The 10780-nt window shown below is 37.4% G+C and overlaps 1 long non-coding RNA gene across 1 annotated transcript; it reads right to left on the bottom strand.

Moving 5' to 3' along the window:
• Positions 1–489: 489 nt before the first annotated feature.
• LOC121647031 lies at positions 490–1424 on the bottom strand. The gene is made up of 3 exons (XR_006011772.1): positions 1295–1424; positions 787–915; positions 490–697 (listed from the first exon to the last, which is right to left on the bottom strand). It is a non-coding gene; the product is annotated as an uncharacterized LOC121647031 (long non-coding RNA).
• Positions 1425–10780: the final 9356 nt, after the last annotated feature.

Here is a 10780-nt window from a genome sequence, read left to right on the forward strand (position 1 = left end):
GGTTCTGTTGGCTTCATCGGGCCGCAATCTTCAGCTCTCACTAGAGCGATTCGCAGCCGAGTGCGAAGCGGCTGGGATGAGAATCAACACCTCCAAGTCCGAGACCATGGTCCTCAGCCGGAAAAGGGTGGCGTGCTCTCTCCGGGTCTGCAATAGGGTCCTGCCCCAAGTTGAGGAGTTCACGTATCCCGGGGTCTTGTTCAGGAGTGAGGGAAGGATGGAGCGGGAGATCGACAGGCAGATCGGTGCGGCATCTGCAGTGATGCGGACTCTGCATGGTGAAGAAGGAGCTGAGCCAAAAGGCAAAGCTCTCGATTTACCGGTCGATCTACGTTCCCACCCTCACCTATGGTCACGAGCTGTGGGTAGTGACCAAAAGAACAAGATAGCGAATACAAGCGGCTGAATTGAGTTTTCTCCGCAGGGTGGCCGGGCTCTCCCTTAGAGATAGGATAAGAAGTAGAGTCGCTGCTCCTCCGCATCTGGTTAGGATGCCTCCTGGACGCCTCCCTGGTGAGGTGTTCCGGGCACGTCCCACCTGAAAGAGGCTCCGGGGAAGACCCTGGACACGCTGGACGGACTACATCTCTCGGCTAGCCTGGGAACACCTCGGGATCCCTCCGGATGAGCTGGTGAATGTGGCCGGTGAGAGGGAAGTCTGGGTTTCCTTGCTTAGGCAGCTGCCCCCCCGACCCGACTATGGATAAGTGGCAGGAAATGGATGGATGGAAATCAATTTTTTAAACATTAACTTTCACATATTACATATATATTTTATGAAATTACCTTCTGTAAGTTGCCATTTTAATGCACTGAGATGTCAAGGAACGACAACTGATCAACCTTCGGGAAGAGTGTGTTGAGTCTAACCCAACCCCTCCTCTCGTCTTTTTCTCACATCTCTGCTGGGAAGAGCTATGATGTGAAGAAGAGAAATGAGTGAGGGGAGAACGGTGAGGCGTCAACATAATAAAAAGGTATAGTTTACAAAGACAGATGTGAGCAGACAGTGGGGAGGAAGATACACTAGTAGAGAAGAGTCAAGGCAACAGGCATTTAACAAGATGAGACATCATTGATCTCGACTTGTAATTTTAAACTAACATCAATTAGATATGACGTATGGCACAGCTGAATCATCTGTCCACTGTTAGATGATTGTAGACTCTGTTAGATTCGCAAATAAATGGGTTCATAACAACTTGTATATTTGCTTTTTCAAAATGTATAATCTGACGTAATTTGTCGGTTCTTTTGAAAGTCAGTTTTGTAAAATCTTTTGCAAAGGATTGACCTGTTCTTCTTTGCACCTAGCTCCTCCAGCAAGCCTTTCTCTCAGCTTCTGGATGTGCATTTTAGAAATTGAGACATTTGTGACATATTCCAGGATGGCAGGCTGAGATCAATATTGGCAGAAAAATGAAGGAGAGAGCACAAAAGACACTGGATAAATAAGAAATATGTCACACAACTGCATGGATTGTGCAGTTAGTTAAAATCTTAGTAATTCTAGCAAAATACAATAGAGTACTCAAAAAATCCACTTCTGGATATTTCCATACACAACATGGCTTGGGTTCTAGTGAATCAGTGTCATGGTCACTTATCAATGGAAACTTAAGCACAAGCTTGAGTCAGATGAAAAGTCAAAGATTCAGGCCGGCTGGACTAATATTCAAACAACTGTATGGCCATACAATTTCTCTCTTTATACACAAGAAATACCACTTTAAAAATTGCAAGGATATTTGTCATTTTGCCAATAATGACAACATTATTCACCATTATTCCCTCTAAAATCAGATGCCAGGAAGAAAGTTGTCATTTGACACACACACGATGTACTGGCTTCAACATGAGTACAAACTCTTAAATGTGTGTCTCATCAATCACTCACAGAAGCTATTTATCCTGGAGCTGGAGCTTGAAGATATCTGTGACTATTGCTAATGTTGTTGTTGTTGTTTTTTCCCTTAGAAATATAGAAATATATAAAACAGTCAACACTAACTCACTAAATATGTTGATGTCAAATGTTGCAACCATGTATATGAATGTTTTTATATACTGATTGCTAATACTTTATTTGGGATGTAAATCACAAATTTGATCACTATAAAATTGTTGTTTGCTGATATCATAAATATTTCAAGCATTTGATTTTGCAGCCTGTGAGAGATATGAGATTAGCATAATTATTAACAGAAACTGTAAGACGTTGCACTTGCATATGTAAACCAGCAATGGAGATATTAACAGGAAGCATACATCTTCTCTGCACCTGCCCATTTACACCAAAACACTCCCGGTACATTAGCGGTATGGCTACTTAGATATCAGTCAACGCGGATAATACATTATCTAATGTTGTCTGGCTAAAGCTAACCGACATAGTATGGCTTGTCTTTACTAAAGAATTTAAACTGTAAGTGTCTAATTACAGAGGAAATACATGATCAATTCTCACTTTTGATCTTCCATAAATCCAGTGTGGTTTATGTCTAAAGAAAACTCAGCGTAGCTGTTGCTCAGAACATGAGCCCAATAAAAAGAAGAAAATAAACTCTGGAGCCTCAGCCATGCTGAAGCAACCTCCAGGTCAGTGAATAATCACTGATCAGTGAGAATGAAACTGAAACCGTTCAAAACAATAAAGGGAACACTAAAACAACACGTTAGATCTAGGTAAGTAAAAAAATTCCAGTTGAAAATCTTTATTCATTACATAGTGGAATGTGTTGAGAACAAAATAATATAAGAATGATCAATGGTTATCAATAGTAGTGTGTATGGCCTCCATATGCTTGTATGCACTCCCTACAACATCTGGCCTGCTCCTGATGAGACAACAGATGTTTTCCTGAGGGATCTCCTCCCAGACTTGGATCAGGGCATGAAACTGTGAGCGTGGGGGAGGATGATTGACACCCATCAAACTCCGAGCTGCCTGTAGCTAAGAGTTAACTGAGCCAACTTGGAGCTAATGTGAGCTAACCGGCTAATGAAGGTAGGTGGACTGAAGCTAAGGTGCACTGTTAGCCGGCTAAAAACCGTGTCTGTGCTGCACTCTCCCTTCTTGCCATGGATATTGGATACATGTCAATCAAAAGGACACGCCCCTAATTATGCCGAATTTCAAGACATCCAAATGGATGAGTTAGAAGAAAATTAACCCCCCTCACAGTTGTTATGAAGGTAAACTTGACCTATCAATCCTAAAATGGTTTTTTGTACCAGGCTTTAAACATGTTTATTTCTGCTGTGAAGTTGGTCTTTTTAACATGGGAGTCTATGGGGATTTGCTCTGTTTTGTTTTGGAGCCCCTAGTGGATGAGGGCTGAACTGCAATTTTTAGCACTTCCACACAGGCTTCACATTTCAACACCGGCGGTTGCCGCTTGATTGGGACACAGTCTATGTTGGTCTGTACAGTCATTAAATACACCACTGCTTCTTTTTACTCTTTGTTCCTTTTACTAGTCACACGTGAGCGATACTGTGCATTACTGCCACCTATGATTTCTGGTGAAACTACACCATTTTCTATATCTGGGCATGCATTTGCAAGCGCTCTAAAAATGGACTGAAATATACAGGTAAGTAATGAAGACGATGGACAGAAGGTTCTGTCCGTTTGCATAAATCAGTTCTAAGTAAGATTGATTTGCCATTTTAGCCTGATTTCTGTAGGTGTTGCTTTATCTAAATACATAGATTCAGAAAACCCTTTGAACGTTTTAAAACATCTTCTTTTCTCATCAAAATTAAATGAGTTTTTTGACTTTTATAAATTCTCAGAAGAAATAGACCATAAAATACATCAATAAACTCTGTTTGTTTTGCTTTTATTGTATATAAGTTTTCATCCATCAAAAGGTTATCTTTTCCTGTGATCTGCATGGTGAGATAAATTCAGAAAAAGCAGAAATCTATTTTGAGGAAATTAATTCATAGTTTTCTTGCATCCGAGTGCTTGACACAAAAAGCTATATGGTGTTGAATGTAAGAAATATGTGATGATGTGAATGTCAACTGTCACTGTATCATGTCAATTTCCATTTTGTTTTTTTTCTTGGTTGGTTTGCTTCCAACAGGGTTGTACTGTTTCTGTCACAATGAAATGAACTGTCAGCAGCTGTTCTTTGATACTACACAGGTTAATGTGAGTCCAAGACATTGTCTCAGGTCATTGTACTAATATTTACAAGAATGCACCAGCTGGATGTTGCATATTTCTGCTTGTTGTAAAGTCACACGACCGACTACCTTTTTTCATTACATGTCAGCAAAAATTGTATGGAGCACATATGTATACATTGGAATACACAGGTGAATCTCATTTACATAGCATTGAATCTGCTGCTATTTATTGTGCATGCATGCTCTTCATTTATCTATCGATTTATTTCTGGAACATGTACCATATCCATTAATTTTCTTCTGTCAATGGAGAGTAACATTTGCTTTAGTGTGCATCGAAACAGCCTGAGGGATTCTGTGATTAATGTATCTCACTTAGCTCAGGCACATCTTTACTCTGTATACTTATTTTTTTTAGGAGCTGCAATCATATCATTCAAATTCATATATTCGTTTACTAATACATCATGTGAACACGCTCCATTATAAGTGCCTCGGGACTACACCCCATTCATTTGAGCCAAGGTTAGAAGGATTTGATAATAAATACAGACCTGTGAAAGTTGGGCGTGGTGGTGGCGAGAACAATGGGGATGGCAAGAAGCACTTTTCCTGAGAGTTTGATGGCATGCATCATTGAAAATGACAAAATGTAAAAATTGTTTAGAGGACCCTATTAAATATGTATGAAACTGGGTTTTCAAGGAGGACATTGACAGGGAAATCCATCATTGTATTGTGAAATGCCAAAATACTATTAAAGCATGAATATTTAGTATAATTTTTCCTGCTGCTGTACAGAGTGCTACAGACAAGGAAAACAGAAAACATAGCTTTAATATCATATATGACTTAGAACAAAACTTATTTTTCATCCTTTGGTTTGAACACATTAATTATAAGCAGGGTTTTCTTATCAGGCAGTGTCTTTTGGTGCCAAATAGCATCTAGGTGAACAGATTGTCATAATACTCTCAGTTGTCTTGTGAACATTTCAAGATACAGAACAAGCACCCATCAACAAATATGAGCAAACTGACATTAGGGCAGAGTGGGACAATAGTGTTTACAACTACTCAATTAAAGAGATTAGCCAACCTCTCCAAGGTCACCAAAACAAAGACGTGCTCATGTAGCGTAATCCCTTCAAGTCAACTATTAATTACTTCATGAATGTCTAAGGACTAAACGGCATTGTCATGGGCCATGGCTTGTAGAAATGTCATTAGGGTTAAGTAGAAAAAAAAAAAAAAACTTACTGAACCTCCTTCTTAAATCCATACCAGGTTAAGATTCTGAAACCACATCTTGCATGCTTGTTGCTTTGCAATGCATTCCTATTTACTTTGCATAGTACCATTTTATTTATGCTATGAAAGCTATTGTTTTGAAAGAGAGATAAACTATGTACTTGCTTATCAAAGCTTTAGCATTACCGTCAACATCAGTCCATAGCTTTACAGCAACAAATATACATCATCTGGCATGATGTGTGTGTGGCACAGCTATAGTACCTCTGTTGTGTGCCTGCCAGCATGCTGCGTTGTGAGCAGGGAGCCCACACTGCAGCGCAGGCTGGCTGTCTTTGGGTTATGTGAGTGGGTATGGGGGCGTTTTTGCAGAGAAGTGAGAAAATGAGAGATAGGAGCCACAGCCAGAGAGCTGTCCCTGACTGATGCTCCTCGGCTCCCAGCAGCACCCTGTCAACTCCAAATGAGAAATTTCAGACATCCAGTGAGGTAGCTCTTGAAAGGGAAAATGTTTTCCCACCACTGCTGAGTTCTTTTTTGGACAATAACTTTAAAAGTTAGTTGGCTGACCTTCAAAGTGGAGGAAAGATAATGGATTCCATTCATCTCAAGGCATGTGTTAAGTTGATTGGTAGATGAAACGGTGTGAAAATGCATGCTGTTTCAAGATGAAATAAGCTACGCTGGCAACCCGACGTTTGACTGCTAAGCTTTTGCTTTGATCTGTGGCCTGTATCTCCTTAACGGATTAATATCTAACATTTGTTAATGCAGGAAGATACACACGGATACAACATGGATCATGGTTAAGGAATGCCTGAATAAATTATATTGCAGCAAACACCAAAGCCTTTCTGCTAATGACTGCTTCTTCAGTTTACAGTTTGTCATGAATATCCTTCATCTGTTCCCTATTATAAAATGAGTTCTCAACATATATAAAATTAGAAGTGAAACTTTTGTCCCAGTTTGTGTTGGATTCACAGAAAAACACATGTTGCTGTTCCAACAGGGACAGAGAGGGTTAAAGAAGGAACCCAGTGAATAAACCGATTAAATCCAGATAATTACAGAGATGAAAGAAATTTATTTAAATAAAAGAAATGATTCTTTAGCTTTTTAGTGTATACACAAACTGCAAAATGACAAAGCCCAAAGAGTGTGCAAAGGAAAATGATCTCTTCCACAAAACAATGCTCCTCAACTCCCAGACAGTTTTGATGTCAGATCTACTATATGTCGCTATAAAATACATTTGCATAATTGCAGTATTGAGAATACAATACTTTCTTCGGTGCAAAGGAGGAATTCTGTTTAGATTCTTTAAGATAAGATGAATAAATAAAATTGTAGTCCCTATGAATCTGAGAAACAGGAATTTAATGAGTGAAAAGGGGTATGCAGGGCAAAGTATAAGGGAGACTGAAGGAATATTCTCATCAACTGAAGCATTAAAGAAAAAAAAAAAACCAAAAATATTTTTCCACAGTTACTCTGTGAAGGCCCTTCTAATAATTGCTCCACAGCTTGGTGTATTAAACAATAGTTAAAATCAGGATTTTAAAAAGTCTTGCACAATAAGCAGTATGCCATCTGATTTAGCTTTTCTATATTTTGACGTGTGGATAGACATCCTATACATTCCTCCATAAATTATCCTTAACTGTTTGATGAAGTGGCAGATTGAGTAGGGAGAATTAAAAATGGTTTTATTTGCCAGCACTGGCCAATTCGATGCAAAAACTAATGTAAATGACACAAAAGATGACCAAATGATTGTTATTTGTAATCAGATATAAAACATGTCCAAAGATTAGATTTCTACAATTTCATTTTGTTCCAGAAACATTGAAAAACCTACAGATGTTAACTCTTAATCTTTAGTATAGTCTAATTATAATGTAATGTTTTATTAACATACAGCCTATCTATATAATATGAATATATATAAAAAAAAATCATAATTATTTGGTCTCACAATCTATTGTCAAATTATTTAAAACAGGACCATTTCGAATAACCTGGCCACAGAGACTCAAACTTCATGTTTTTGGCTTTAAATACCCCCAAAACAATTCTTAGCAAGTTTTACAAACAATAACAAAACTTCATTAAACTTCATTAAATTCAATAAGAAAAGAAGTCAAGGGAAATGATGTGCCAGTTAACTTTGTGTAACAGCAACCAAAGTTACACAACCAAATCAATCACTACAAAAAGTCTGCAAATAAAAGGAAAACCTCTTATGTTGTGTACACCAACTCCAAGATGGTATACCCATCTAGTCATTAAAAAGACACTACTACCATTTCCCAGCTTTTATTTCAAGTCTTTGGTGTGCACTTGCAATGTCTAGTAGGAACTGCTGAGCAGACCGTTCTCTCTGAAAGGGTCAGCTGTCACATAAATCTGTGACCATTAAAACAAAGCAGTTTCTGAACTGCTGAGTTGGTTGTTTCCATTCTGATGGTGCTTGGTTCCACTGGCTTGCAGTTCAGACATGTGTTATGTATGGAAATGATCCAGTCAGGTGCTTTGAAGCTGAGCCTGGGGGTAAGGTCACTGTACTGTCCAAAAGGTCAGATCTCTGCTGAAAGCAGGTGCATCCTCTATCAAAAGGAAACAAATATTGCAAGTTGGCAAGGTTGCCATTCATAACCTTTTTACTCAACCGCTGATTTCCATTAACTTTTCTCGTAGCAAATTAACATTAATGTGGACATTTTCCACATGTTTTGTGCAAGCAAATTATTTATTAATATGTATTTCTGATTTGGTAAATGTGGCACTTTTTAAACTCAGACACGAACAGCATGCTTGTCAGGTAATGTGTGGAAAAATCTTGCATAACTAAAAAGTGAGAATTTGCTTAATCACCCACTAGTATGTTTAATCACTGTTTGGCAAATACAGCACATTGCAAAAGCTGTATGTGTGGGGCTTGTTATGCAGTCGCTGAAAATTAACATCCTGTCTTCCAATTAGAGCGCTAAATTTGATAAAAGGGCTTCTTTTGGCGATGTTTTAATTAGCCCATTTGATCTTACTCAGGAGACCCTGTACCCCAGGGTGAAGTTACCATGTGCCATTAATTTACAAGAAGATTGAGATTAAATACATATTTAATGGAATACAATAAAGTGGATGCACTCTAAAGCATTAATGTACTGTACTAACAGACATAGCTGAAGCTATTTATTTTTTGGAAGAATGAGCAAACATATACCCTAAGCTTCTTTGTGTTTGCTTTACTTTGAGCAGCGCCTGCGTTTGACTGCCTAGTCCTCAAATGATGAAAAGGCTGAGAAGGATTTCAGATGCTTCTGAGCAGGTTCCGGAGAGACTATAGGAACTCTAGCCAGGCAATTCTCTATCTCCATGTGTTCTAAAATTGGATCAATAGCATTTAACGTCCTTGTTTCTGGGACAGAAGGGCTCTAAGAGTGAAAAGTCATGCATCCATACTGTCTTTTATTAAATTCTGTCTTAATGGAGCTTGTTTGAATGGCATCATATGGGTGTTCTTTTGAGAGATCAAATATTATAGCTCAAGACCCTACCTTTGCATTTTCTACACCAGCGAAACATAACAGGCTATTCAATAAAGCAGAGCAGACAACACCTTATTGTTATGCTCAAAAGTGCAATATAAAATCTTTTCATGTAAGGTAATCCTCTTTATCAGCTCATAATAGCACGTAAATAGGATGAAAGAAAGGATGTGAATCAGTCTACAGACATATTGTTACAGCACAATAGAACTGTAATTAGTGACTGTGGCACATGCTGTCTTTCACAGCTATATATATATATATATATATATAGCTTTGAAAGCTATATATATATATATATATATATATATATATATATATATATATATATATATATACATATATATAGTTCTTATTTTTTTCACAGCTTTGTTTATTCTTTTTTTTCAAATCTCGTTTGGATTTAAGCTATTTTCTTTTTTCTTTTTTTTCCTAACATATATGACTTACATTCAGATGAAGAATTTGCAATTACTTACAGTTAAAGAGCACAGTAGTTTAAAACAAGTGTTTGAAGCCGATTGTTTCTTCCTGTCTCAACCTGTTACCTAGAAAACAAAGTGAAGTTGCTATTTTAACTTTCTGGAAACAAAAAATATGTATAGTGCCCATGTTCATACATAGACTATGTATACTCCTTCAAATCTAGTGTCCATATGCTGTGTACACATGTTTCTTTTTTAACTTTTGGGACAGATACAGAACCAACTTGCCCTCTGCATTGCTGTATTAACCTGTGGGAAGTATTTTTCTGGTTATTTTTTCCCTCATATTACATTTCCTTTAGTTGTGCATACCAGCTTGTTGCAAGATATTAAACAAAATGCATCTAGACTAATTAATTTAAAAAAACATACCATACCTGTGGACACATTGCAGGTTTTACTGGTTTTCATTAGTATGCTAGCACCATGTAACTTTCATACCTTAAAACAATGTATGTTTCTGACTTGTTTTGATGGCACACTGACGTTCATTATGTACCTCACTGGAGCTGCCATTGCTCAGCAGTTTTATAGCTGAGAAACAACAATTCACATCTTTTGTTTTTAAAAAAATTGCATCACTGAACTGAGTTTCACTTTTTGTACAGTCACACGGCAGCAACTGGATATTAACACACTGCCTGCTTTGAATGTGCACTGCGGCTGATTCACCAAAAAATTCAAAAGGGCATTATTAGAAGAAGAGTGGAAAAGAAAAAGGGACAGAGGAAAAGATAAGACAAAAGTCAAATTTAGACTGACTTTACTGATTGGAGAGAGCTCAGTGTAGAGGTAAGATGCAAGATGGATGCCAAATTTGTCATCAGTGCTTTGCTGAGCGAATCTACTTAAGTTCAGTAGTGCTTCTTTGACTTCTAGACTGGCTTTTTAACCTCTAAATTTCATTCAGTTTATTAACTATGCTCATTTTTAGCATATTAACCCTTTCATGCATAGTGTCTGCTATAGGCTGCTTTCTAGTACATGCATGGGTGAGGATGGTATATTTGGAAATTAGCCACTTCAGTGGACATTAATGAGTCATCCAATACACTACCCCTCACTGGAGAATAAATAAATATATTACAAAATTTAATATACATACACTGAATTTACCAAGTTCGCTTCAATGTTAAACAGGAAAAGTAAATGATACATCTGCATTTCAAGAGAATAGATTTATTATATAATTGTGACAGAATATTATTTTATAAATAGATTTAAAAAAAAGCTAAAGTAAATAAAAAGTCAAATAAAAATACAAAGTAAAGCATCTGTGTACATGCTTGTACAAGTAAAATATTGTATGTAGGGCTGTCAAAGAATAACTTATTTTTCTCTGATTAATCACAGA

The sequence above is a fragment of the Melanotaenia boesemani genome, chromosome 10 (assembly GCF_017639745.1).
Source record: "Melanotaenia boesemani isolate fMelBoe1 chromosome 10, fMelBoe1.pri, whole genome shotgun sequence".
Classification (NCBI taxonomy): Eukaryota; Metazoa; Chordata; class Actinopteri; order Atheriniformes; family Melanotaeniidae; genus Melanotaenia; species Melanotaenia boesemani.